Raw genomic sequence first — 12,861 nt, 5'->3', positions numbered from 1 at the left:
GGGAAGGGGAGCAGCTGGGAGGGAGTGAGCAATCCTTTATATATGTGCAATAGCAATGCAGCAATGCATGAATTTAAGAATGTGGCAATATCTACTAAAAAAAAAGGGGAGGGGGGCTGGGAGGGACTTTTAATCATGTGAACTGAGGATAACTGGCACAGGGAGGAGAAAAAAAGCTCTTGATCTGGGGAGTGCAGGGTGGGGTTAGTTTTACGGCATAGGAAGGTTTGGATTGCTCCAGCTGCAATCCAAGCGGTGTAATATATTAATATATATTCATGCTTAATTATAATGCAAAAAGAAAACAATCAAAAGAAGGATAAACAAAAAAATCCTTTTTTTAGCCTATTAACAGCTTAGATTCTTAAGTCACTGGAATGATTCATAATTCCATGTGCAGAAACGACTGCAATTACGCTTTATCTGACTTTTGCTATAGAAAGGCCATACCATTCAAGCACGTGGGGAAAAAAAGCCCTAACGAGGAAAAAAACCCCAAGAAAATCATTCTATGCTTCTCTAGGTTTTGCACTTTGAAAACTGGATAGATAGGGAAACTTAAGAAAGAGGCTGCAGGTTGTTGTTTATTTTATATATTTACTTTTTTTAGTCACGGGTTTGCTGATCAAACACTTTGTGACTTTTGGATAGAGGAAAGCAAATACATTATCTCTCTCATCCCCATCAGAGAGCATCCAATGGGAAACCTGAGAAGGACATCAGAGCCTTCATCAGAAATCGCAGGTACCTTCTGTCCTTTTAAATGACCTGGCAGGATTCAAGTCCTAGGAGAACACTAGAAATTATGAAGGATGTTTTTTTTTCCAAAACCCTTTCTGCCATGTTTGTTTACAATGGGGGGGTGGAAGCGTTGAATGAGTTAAAGCAGAAGTTATATTTAAAATATAGAGAAAACAGGCATATTCATGCCTTTTTGCGACAGGACCAGGCGGACGGCAATGCTGTCAGTAAAGGGGTGGGTGGGGGGAAGGTGTGTACAGAGAGAAAGGCTCTTATTTTCAGACATTTCATAGCAGTAATATTAATAGTGAAGCTGGGCCCGTAGACCCAAAACTCTATTTTTGTATCTATTTTGGTGCTGCATTTAGCTTTAACGTGGATGGGAAGATGGAGCAGGCTGCTTTGCCCCTCTCTGCTGCCCAGCAGAGTCCCGGGGGGAGCTGGCACAGTTTGGTGGGGATGGGGAAGGGGGGGAGGGAGGTGGGAATGGGTGAGCAAAGGGGTTTCCCTTTGGCCAAGCGGTAGCACAGGTTGGCATTGGCGGTTGGGGTGGGGGATGACACACCAAATGCCTCCAGGGTGTTATTTGAAAGCCTGGCTCAGGGCTGGCATGGGCAAGTCAAGGGCTTGATGTCCCACTTGCCTCTCTGGGACCCTGGGCGTGAGCTGAGCTGCAGCACCCGGGGTGATTCAATCGTGTTCATTTGCACTTTAGCGAGGCAGGTAAAAGAGAGCATGAAGGAAGAGACAATCAGTCTGCACTGAGGCACTTGAGGTCAGGTCTGGATTAGGCACTAAATGAAGGCAGAGAGACAAATGGCACCCAAGGGGTGCTTCCGCTCTCCCTCCTCTCCCCTCACCCAAGACTCCTGCTCAGGACTGGGCCACAGCTGACCTGGGCTGCAGATATGATGCTTGCTCTGGGAGCAGACAGGTTCCCGCTTGCAGAAGCCGCATCCCCCAGAGCAGCTGCAGCAGCTCACAGCAAAGTGCCCTCCAGCACTGTCAGGTCCAGTCTGGCCCAGGTCAGCAGCAGCCAAGCCTGGGGATGGGAGGTGGGAGCCTATGCTCAGCCACGGGTGTCCCAACCAGTGCAGCAAGAGGCAGCTATGGGAGATGGCAGTGGAGCACAGAGACCTGCAGGCTGTCCTAGCACAGGGTCGGTGCCAAGAGGAGGAAGCCCAGAGAAAGCATCAGATCTCTCCTGGGCTGGGCAGAGGGACACCCATCTCCGAGGTTGCCAATTCAGCACCTTTCACCAGCACTAAATACACTTTATTTTAAAAAAAAGGGAAAAAAAAAAAAAAAGAAAGAAACAAAGGATAAGAACAACAAGGAAAAAAAAGGGAGAGAAACAAAAAACATGATGGTCAGCATGTGGGCTAGGGCAAATGGCAATATTGCCTAATGTTTTGGCAGAGGCCACCTAGCTTTCTGACTTCCTCTGCACTGCTGAGACGGGGAAAGGTCATGCAATACCAGTGTGAACCAGTACATCAGCCCCTTCCCCTCTTCCTCTATTGGAGCAGCAGAAAACCTGTGGTCTGAGGATTTCTCCTTCCCCTGGCAGACAGTGCTTTCCCAAGGAGGGAGATCTCAAGCTGTTGAGCAGAGCCATTATCTGATGCTAGGACAACTTTCCGAGCCTTGGCTGGAGCCCAAATCTGCTGCTGGCTCTGGTTTTGCCTGCTGAATTATTGAAATCTCCCTGCATGCACGACAGCCAGTCATGCCAACTGCGGGTTGTGCGATTGCTTTAAACAGCACGTCCTTGTTTGAGATGAAAGAGCAAATCCAGGGAATTCCCCTCCCTGCCCAACAGCAGGGCAGAGGCTTGGCAGCCCACGCACCGCGGCTCCTTGCTCATGCAGGGGAACAACCAGAAATCGCTGTCATTTGGGCAAAAAAGCTCCCGCCTCAATGACCAGTCCTTGCACTTAGGAGGCGGGCAATTTGGTCGTGGTTCACACAACTTCTCACTCCCCCCAGGCTACCTGGGATGGCTCACCAGGGCACAGCCAGCTGCAGGGCTGAGGGTTTCCTTCCTAACTGGAGCTGCCTGTAGGTTGTTAACAAATCTCGTGCACCATCCTCCCACCCAAGTGAGGTTTGATCCTACAGCCCAAGGGCAAGACCAGAGCAAGGAGGAGGAATATGTTCCCACCTCACTTCATTCTGCTACAGCTTAGAGAAGGGCCTCAAGACCAAAGAGGAATCCCATGTTCATCCTAGACCTACTGCTTGGATATGCAGATAAGCTCACAGTTACTGCTTCACTAGAGCTCCAGTGTCACTTCTTGGCACTGACTAAGGTCAGAGGAAGGCAAATTAGGGACTAGAAATCATCAGAAAGATGCTTGTGTTTCCTGCTCATACAGAAGCACTTCAGCTGCTAGTGGAGCCCAGGGGAATTTAGGGACTGAAATAAGAATTACATGCTTACCACCCTGCCTTTGCATCCAGTTCAACTCTGCCAACCACTACGCACGTTTGATGCTCATCATAAGCAGTGTTATTTTCTCTTCATTAAGCAGCCAATTTCCATTCAGGCCATTTTCCAGCTCCAGAGCTGCCTGCATGGTGACAGCGAGCAGCACTCACATCCCAACATGAAACATGATGGGGTCTTGGCAAAGATCTGATGGTGCTGACATAGCTGTCCCACAGAAGTCCTGCCAGACAGTTTCACCACATAGACAAGACCTTAGACTGTCCTAGGAGCCCCTGACAAGTCTGCGCAGTTTTCAAAATCAAACATTTTTCTCCATCTGTGCTAGGCTGTTTAGTCTCTGTATTGCAACAGAACTTGCTTTGATAACCTATCTCATCTTCGAAGTAGGCTGCTTTAATAGTGCCAGCAATTATATTTATTAGTAAGAATGTATACGATTTGATATTGCAGGGTAGCTTCCAGGCATGTTGATGGAATTTAACTCAGTAATTGTTAGCTCTTTTTAAGAATGAGGCTTAGAAGCAAAGCCTCTGAATAAAATAGACAGCAGTCAGTCTGGCAGTAAAGAGAGAAAATAAGGTCTTAATTCACTTGGACTCTTTGGAAAAACAGAGCTTTATCCCAAACAATATTATTTCCAGATGCTGCTGGAAATGTATCACTTCATGAGCAGGAATTATTTTTCCTTATATATAAATATAACTGTGGAAAAGAAAAAAAAAGTAGAATAAACTTACTGGTTTTTGGTCACGTGCATGAGTTTTCCCCACTTTAATTCCTGATTAAAGCAGCTTTCCATCTGGGATCCCAGTACTATGGAAATCTGAGAGAGGTTCTGAAGACGGTCCAGGACAGATCAGTAAGCACGTGGTCTGCTACAGACTGCAAGGCTTAGCCTTGGCCCTGGCAAAGCACCAGCTTGCCTGCAAACACATGGGCAGGATCATTTGCTTCACAGTTCTGGTAGTGCCCTCATTCCTCCTGTCCTAGAAGCCTTTGCAGGTCAGGGCTGGGGGACTTTGTTCCTAAAAGCATCAAACAATTTCAGATGCTGAATATTCTCACGTCCTGTGAACAGAAACACTTTTTTTGTTTTCCCCAAACTTTTCTGGAAGGTTTTTTTTCTTCTGCCTCTTCTGAAGATCTGTAATTTTGAGGCAAATCCAAGACAATTCAAATTACACTATTGGTTATCTTTTATCTCAACTGTAATTTGAAGATCTTGCTTGGTTTCCTAATGCTGGTGGAAAAAAGATTAGAAGTATTTACAATATATATTTTTTAAAAAGAAAGGAACATATGAAAGGAGAAAAGGCTATTTTAAATGGTGCCATGTTTTTCAAAGATTTTATACAATCATATTTTTGTACTGTACTACCATTCCTTAATAAAACATAGTTCTTATCCCTGTGCCAAAGACAGACAATCTCTTTCAATACCCCATTCCTTACTCCAAAACCTTGCTACCAGCAGCAGTGGATAACACAATATGGACCCCTTCTCCCTCAAAACCCAATCCTACCAGCGAGGCTGCAGGTCTGGGGTCACTGCCTGCCAGCTGGACATTGTGCATCTCCTGTCTGGGTAACTGCAAGCAGTAGGTCCTGCCCTGCTGCAGCGTCCCACAGAGCTCAGTTCAGTGAAAGAAATATCTGATCCCTTCCCTGATAGAAAGCACCTGACATTCTCCTCTCTTCTTCTCAAAGGGAGATGTAAGGGGTATCTTGTGCTGCTCCTGCTTCAATAGATTTCCATCATTTGTATGGAGAGAGTATACTATTTAAATAGAAAATTGAGATACTTGATTGTTCTTCAGGGTGCTAGGGTGAGCACCAAAGCAGAAGCTAATACTTATTAATTTTAGCATCTTCAAAATTACTTCAGGTCCTTTAAGTCTTCCCATCCCCTCATCTCCTTCACAATTATTTCTTAAGGGCAGTTGCACATCTCTCTTGCTCAAATGAATCTACACAAGTCTCTTACTTCATTCAAGTATAATGCATTTTTCTGTATTCATCTCCCTTCTTTCATGACCTGAACTTTCATTTCTATGGGGCTATGTTCCTCAGCTCTGCAACCTTTAAGGGCCTGGAACAGATAGGTGTCTTGGGAAATACAGGGCAAAATATGTGAATAAAACCATTCCTCCTAAGCGGGCAGGGTAACAGAGTTACCAGGGAAGCACACTCATAGCAAAGCGTGTATGAAGAGCACTCCTGGGGAATGCAAGGATGGCCAACAAGGTCTTTTTTGACTATGCTCTGTGTGAAAGCAAAGCAGCATAAGTCAGAGAGAAGGCAGACTTTTTGCCTATTATCCCTGTAGGGCTCCATGTTTTTCAGTGATCCAGCTATAGAACAGCTGTTTATTGGAAATCAGGTTCTTACATTCCCAGTCTCCTTCTACTGTGGTGTGCAGCAGAGGGCCGCAGATGAAATAAGCTGTTGTGAACCAGGCAATGTGTAAGGAGCTGTTGCACGTTTTGCGCAGGGCATCTGCTTGGAGCTACTCCAGCCTCTGCCTGCAGCTGATGGGGAAATGCTGGTGCTTGCACTAGGTGAGTCATTCTCCTCTGAGAAGTGCTGGGATGAGCAGCCCTGGGGTGATGCCCTCAGGTGATACCACACCGAGGCAACATTGAAGTGCACAGCCTGGACTGGGGATACTGGGGTTAGCTTGGGAATGGGAAGCACAGGCTGAGCAAGGTGAGGAATCCCAACCTGTGATCTCCCTTGCAGCAGGTGTCCCATGCACAGGAAGGCTGACATTTTCATTTGTAGGGTCTGCAGCTTTCCTGGTTCATCTCTACCCTCACTCACACTATCATGTTGTCCCAGCATCATGCTGTCAAGCAAAGGACCAAAGCTCCTGGTACTGTAACATGGTAAAGGACACAAACCACATGGCAGTCTATAAAGAAAGGGATGATTTCAGCACCTAGCAGAGGAAATTACTGGTTAAATTGTCAAATGAGGATCCTGGCATAGACTGAGAGAGAAGGGGAAGGAAAAGCAGTAAGAGAGGTTTGTTTGCATGCCACATCACTGTCTTCTCCTGGCATTCGAGGCAGACAGTGCTAACAGGTATGATGCAAGAGTCAAAGCTGGCAGCAGGAATTACAAGATTGTATTAAGTAATCATGACCATCAAGTCTAGCAAACCCAAGCTGAAGTCCTCACACAGTTTACTGCCAGGCTTCCAAGTAGAAATTGTAAGGGAGTCTTATGTTTGTGACATTCCTGCTCCTGGGTCTTTTATAGACAGAGTGATGAAGCCCATCCTGGGATAGCTGGCTCCCAGCAGTGGCTGGCTCCTAGCAGTGCTGGAGATGGGTTAGCCAGGGTTTGACCCAGGCCGCACACAGGGAGAGCACATGCATTGGGAACAGATTCAGCACAAGGGGATGTTGCCACTTTGGGGGAAGGCAGGGATGGTTTCATGTTGGCTTAACAATCCCATCAGCACTCAAAACATCACTGCTGGGGCTTGCAGGCTGTGCTTAGTGCTGCCACTACTCCTACCAACAGTAAGAAGCCAGCCACAAAAAGCACAAGAGAGAGTGACCTCAGCAGCTTCCCAACAGCAGTAGTTCTCAGCAAGGAGAGAGGATACAGAACCCTACTACCTGTTCCCAGCCTGAGGTTTAAGTATGTTGGTGCTTCCAGTAGAAGATGATCCATTTTTCCCTGGGCATAGGATGATACCACCATAAATAAGCCATCAGCCTAGCTTGAAATTAGCTTTTATTTATAGATTTGCTACTTAGGCTAGTAGCTTAGGCCAAACAAGGACACCCTCTTCACCTACCCAGGGAACTTGCCTGAGCCTAGCTGGGGCACAAGGTACCATCATTAACTATGTGCCCTAGTTTAGAGCTGCAAGTGTGTCATTGCTAGGGCAGGTGAGTCACATTTGGCACAAGAAGGGACAGGTAGAGCTGGCCTGGACCTGCCAGGTCTGAGGAGCACAGAGCTCACAAGGAGCTTTTGCTGCTAAGGCTTTTGGGAAGCTGGTTCCAGGATTGTTAGCACCATAGCAAGCTGAAGTCACCTTCCCCGGTGGGTCTGTGGGAGGACACGTCTGCCTTATTTAGGCACTTGGCAATATTGGGGCACTGCTGGGTTACTTATCTGGCAAAAACATGAATCAAGCTTTAGGCTGCAGACCAGCTGAGCCAGCTGGCCTAGGTTGAGCAGACCAGAGAATTTGGGCACTAAATTACACAGCTCCAGGTTCAAGCCTGAATCAACTTTGCAGTGAAGACACCCTCACAGTCACAATTATAGTGGAGACTTGATAATGGAGGCCATGCTTAAATCAGCATTGCCCTGTCATAGCCCTGTGGAGATCAACAGGCCATGACTTCCAGCAATAGCAGAATTAGGGCTTGGGCTTCAGTGTTTCTTGCTTGACATCTAATCCCCAAACACTGACCTTTATTGAACTAAAACTATGCAATACTGAACAGATTGTGCCAAGGGCGGTGCCTTAGCCACCTCTCCTGGATATGCACTTACATGTTTTTAGAAGTATCCTCATCACAGTTCCTTGTGATGGGCTAAAGAACAAATACACAAGCCCCTGGGGACCAGGGCCAGCTCTGGAGCTTGTGATGTGCCACAGAGGGACACAACTGTGGTGTGAGACCACAGCTTCTAGGCCAGCTCTGCTCCTCTGAGGCTGCAGTGTTAGAAGTAGAAGAGTCCTAGAAGTTCAGCTCCCTATCCAAGAGTAGTGAGGGCAGGGATCAGAGATGAGAAAGGAAGAGCAGATCAAGACTCACGTAAGGCACAGGAGCTTGTAGTACTTACTCCTCACTGTAGTAAGTGCAGTCACAATTGCAACCCCAGTCCATGGGGTCCTCCTGGGAGTTGAGGCTTTAAATACTGCTGCTTGTTCTTTGAGGGATTGGAAAGAGAATAAGAGAATTCATGAGGCTTAACTTGTCCCATGGAGGAAGAGGTATGGTACAGCATGGGCAGTGTCACCTCTAAAAACAAAGCTTGAGAAGCCAGTAAATAGAGAAAGGAAGTGGAGAAGGGGCAGCCTCTCCACTAACATAAGAATGGTGCTGGAAATGCATGTCGCTGAACAACGGCACACTAAGGTGAGGGACACCGGTACATCCTTCACAGGCAGGAGGATAATGAACAATCCTGGCAAGCCCTTGATCAGATGCATGCCTCCACTTGCCATCAATCCCACTTTTTAATCAGGAAAAATAAAAATTAAAAAACAAAACAAAACCAAACAAAAAATGCCACCACTAATGAATTAGGCTACTGTTATATCCTCTCCTCACCGTTTTGTTTGAGTAACCATGGCCAGTGCTATTGGTCACAGCAGCAGAGCTCAGCTCTACAAGAGATGCTCAGCTAGAGGCTAACCCAACAAAATCTTAGCAGAAGGGAGCACGAGTTCCTTTACCTTATGCTTGCCTAGGCTGGGGAAACAACTGAACAAGGGCTTTGAAACACTCTGCTCTGCCTTTGCCTACACTGAACTTGTACTGCTTCCTTTCTGTCCCCCTCTTCCCAAACCTGCTTATGTTTCTGTCCAAAACACTTGCATTCTTCCAATTCCAGGGTTAGATCAGAAGTAAGCAGGGAAAATAAGCTCAGAAGTAGCATGTACCAAGCTGACAAATCCCTAAGTTAACCTACTCAAAGTGGAGAACTGTAAAAGCAGCACCTCCACCCCCAGGTTGATGCCCCCTTCACAGTCCTCCAGCACTGAGCAGGGTTACTAAACTTGACAGGGCAGTTGAAAGACACATGCATTTCAAAACCATGATTGATACATCCCTCCTTAAATCAGGTCAAGATGGCAGGTTAATTTGGGTATCTGTCAGCTTTGGGAGTATCCAAATTGGAATTTTTAGGAAATAAGCATAAAGGTCCAAACAGTGATGTTATGCGAGAATTTGAGAGACAGGTATGTAATCCACCTTCCCCTCGCTGGGAAGAGCGATCTGTTGTGCTTGAACTCTGCCTCTGAGCTCCATCTTGCTGCTCACTGCAACGTCAGAGCATCTCACTGTACAATCAGCGCTGCACTCCCTGCGACTGGTGCAGTAGGTCAGGAGACACAGGCAGGCCAACTCCAGAGGCATACGAGGTGACAGACAGACATTAAGGCACAAAGGCCAAGTGACTTAACTCACCCCATGCATGTGGAATTTATTATCCTGAAAAATGCACCGCCTGGAGCATCTCAAGCCTACTGTGAAATGGAATTCATATGCAAAAAGATAAGTTTGTGTGGTTCCTGAGTCTGGCCATGACATACTGACAGCACTAATCATGGCCAGAGCTCACCTCTTCTTTTCAGGGACTTGCTGAGCTGCAGGAAAGAGATGACTGTTTCAAAAGAACTGAAACAAAGGCAATTGCGCTAAAAGCCATTCACACATGCGTTTGAGATACAGTAAAACTTCAGTGAATTAAGAGATCTATGGAGAGATGCAAAGATGAAGCAACACACTAAGGACTTCACCCAAAAATGGCCTGACATGCAAAGGTCACAGTGCATTTCATCGCAGTTTACCATCCCTGCAGCGTCAGTGAACACCATTCTGGAAGCAGCCTTTGAATCCTGAAGATGCACAAGCCTGTCCCCAAGCAGCTGTTTGTAACCACCCACCTGAGACTGAACAACAGCCATAAGCAGGCAAACATCGTTGTGGACAGTGACATTTTTTGGACTGTGTTGTTTACTCACATTCCACCACAGTGTACAGCATATCATGCTTATATTAAAACTGAGATGAGGAGTAATGAAAAACTTACATGTAAGTGATACAAAAAAGGAGGGGAGGACCCAGGAATTTCTCCCTTCCAACTATAAACGCACACCCATTTACATTGTTTTGTAAATGAATTTATCTTTAGAAAAACAATAAAAATACTTAAGATATTTCTGTTCAGGACAAGCATTGCACATTTGGTCTTACTTTGGAGGGGAGATACAAACACACAGAGCAGGAGCGCTAATTGAAAACATACAAAGTAAATAGAAGTGGGAATAGTTCACAGCACCTAGAGAGTGTTTTCCTTGTGTCCTTGATAAACATTGTCTCAGTTTCCCAGAAGTATCCAACTCACTGGTCAAACCCCCAAAAATCTGGTATCTAGGACGAATACCTCCCAAAAAACTGTCGAAAAAAGCCTATTAAATAGCAGCATTGTTTTGTCCTGTTTTCTGTATCTCTCCCATCTGTAAGCCATTTGTATGAAGAAAATCTTTGTTTCCAAAGCTTGACTTAAAGCTCGTTTGTTCCAAAATACAACAGCGCCTTGATGCTGTTTATAGCAGAGACAGCCAAGGGCTCTGACCAATGAGCTGGGCTGGGTTCAGCAGCCGCAGTGCAAGATGTTACTGGCTGCCCCATCCCTCTACCAGAAGTCACTGTCCCCCCCCAGAGAGGGCAATACCAGTCACCCTCCACTCTCTAGTGGAACTCAGGGTAAAAACACAGGGAGTTTGTCAACACAGATCAAGACCTCGGCTGTGGGACAGACCCTCCCGCAAAGGGGCAAGACAGACCACTGAAGATTATACCCTCTTGACATGCCCATCCATCAGAGCCCATTTATCAATGTGCTTTTGTAAATACTAAATCCAGATTTGAACTACTTTTGCAATTTTTTTTGGTGTGCTTGTCAAAAGAATAAATCAGGATACAGATATTTTCTCAAGCTTGTTCTTAATCAGGAGAGGACTGGCAACAAGGCCAGAGCATTTTCTTTTCATTCTTCCATCTTACTGAGACCTCAGAAGGAAGCAGTGGCATTAAAACTGCCCCAGTTTAATCAACTCTTAAGCATAGGGAAAAAAAAGAGGCAGCTGCTGTTAAGAGGACAAAACTCATCTCCCTTTAACTTCAAATGAGCTTCTTTAAAACAGGCATTGAAATAGTTCCTATTCAGCTGTTTTAGTTTTCTTCCTTGCAAGGTAGGTGCTAAAATATCAGCATCTCACAGGAGATAATCAGAAAAGTATTCACAGGGTAAGAATTAATCACTGGAGTTAGGGTAAGAAGGAAGAGCGAAGTGCTCTCTGAGTACCTCTACTGGTTCATCAACACGAGTCTGACAGAAAATAATGGAAAAAGTCAATTCTTATTAATTTTCATGCTACTCTCCCCCCTTCAAGAACAGAGGAGGGACTAGAGAAATACAGAATATAAAGTGTGGTACCCATACTTAAAACTTAGGACAAAATTCTTAAAGAATAAACTAGCTTAATCATGAAGTGCTTACAGGTCTTCTCCCTACCCACCTTAAAAAGGGACCTCCCTGTCTTTTCTATATGGATTTATTATATACATATAAATAAATGTATACATACACAAAATTGGTATGGCCTTACACTCCATTTAAGGATATTTTGCTACATTGGTCAGAGTGCAAAGCAACTGCTTCCTTAAAAGCAGCATTTTTACATCATGATGACATGAACCTGTAACTTATACAATTTGCATGACCACACAGAAACAGCGGCAGATTATTTTTCTGGCTTGTAAAAATATTTTAAAACAGAAGTTCTATTTCAGCAGTTTGAAGATGGAATGTAAAGTTTCTGCTGTTATATGTATATAAAATATATTTATTGAATCATACATTCATGCTGATTCCAATAAAAAAAAATAAAGGTTTTTTCTGAAATTCTCTCCATGGATTTTTAATGCCAGAGGTTCCATGCTGCAGCCCACACTGCTAGTGCACTTGTGCTAACATAACATTTCATGAAAATAAGGCAAAAGACCAGTTCTACTGTTAAGCCTTCTATTCTGAAGAATAATCTCTCCCATCTGTGACTTCCTGAGCTCCACCCCACAAAGGAATTCCTACAGCAGCAGCAATATTAGCCTTGGAGCACGGAGAGAGACATAGCATTCAGACTTCTGAACCGCTCCTTACTGTTTCAGACTCTTGCAAGGCTAACACATTTAGCTAACACAGTTAGCCTTCCTTTCCCAGGATTCAAGATCAAGTCCAGGCAGCAGAAGCAAGTTTTCCACAAGTGTGATCAACAGGGACGCATCACATCTCTGGTCTGTATAAAACATCTAAGTCGCTCTGGTCTTTCACACAGCGATGACAGGTACCCAAACAGAAAGTTCTGTTTGTGTTGTCTTTACAATACCCTGGATTTTAAAAGTCGGACACGAATGAACAGCAGTACACTCTATAGAGCCAAACTATGCCTTAAATTCTCATGCAAGCCAAAACAGGTTCTGGCAAGGAGCTTAGCTGTTTGGGCCTAGGGTCCATAAAAAGAAAAAAGGTATTATTTCATGACCATTTTGCAAGCTAGGACATGGCATTATTTATACACAGCCTTACAATTCTGGTAGATGAACTGACCTTCGTACAGACACCCAAAATGACATTTCAGAATGTTAAAGGACTGCCACTCACGCTGAATCTCAAAGATGGACACGATAAAGTATTTTTCCTCCCACAGTCAGGTGCTTTGTCAAGTTTGAAATATCATCAGTGGAACAGCAGATCCCACTTGGCTTGGCAAGTGGCATTTTGTGACAGAAAATAGAAGGGCAACATCCTGCCCTTCAAATCTGTTCCGAGAACACACCACTACTCTTAAAATGTGCTGTCCTTGAGGAATGGTGGAGTTTGAAAGCATTTGACTCAATTGTTTCATGT

This window comes from Ciconia boyciana, chromosome 9, assembly GCF_034638445.1.
Source record: "Ciconia boyciana chromosome 9, ASM3463844v1, whole genome shotgun sequence".
NCBI classification, from domain to species: Eukaryota; Metazoa; Chordata; class Aves; order Ciconiiformes; family Ciconiidae; genus Ciconia; species Ciconia boyciana.
Note: the sequence above shows the minus strand (reverse complement) of the source record.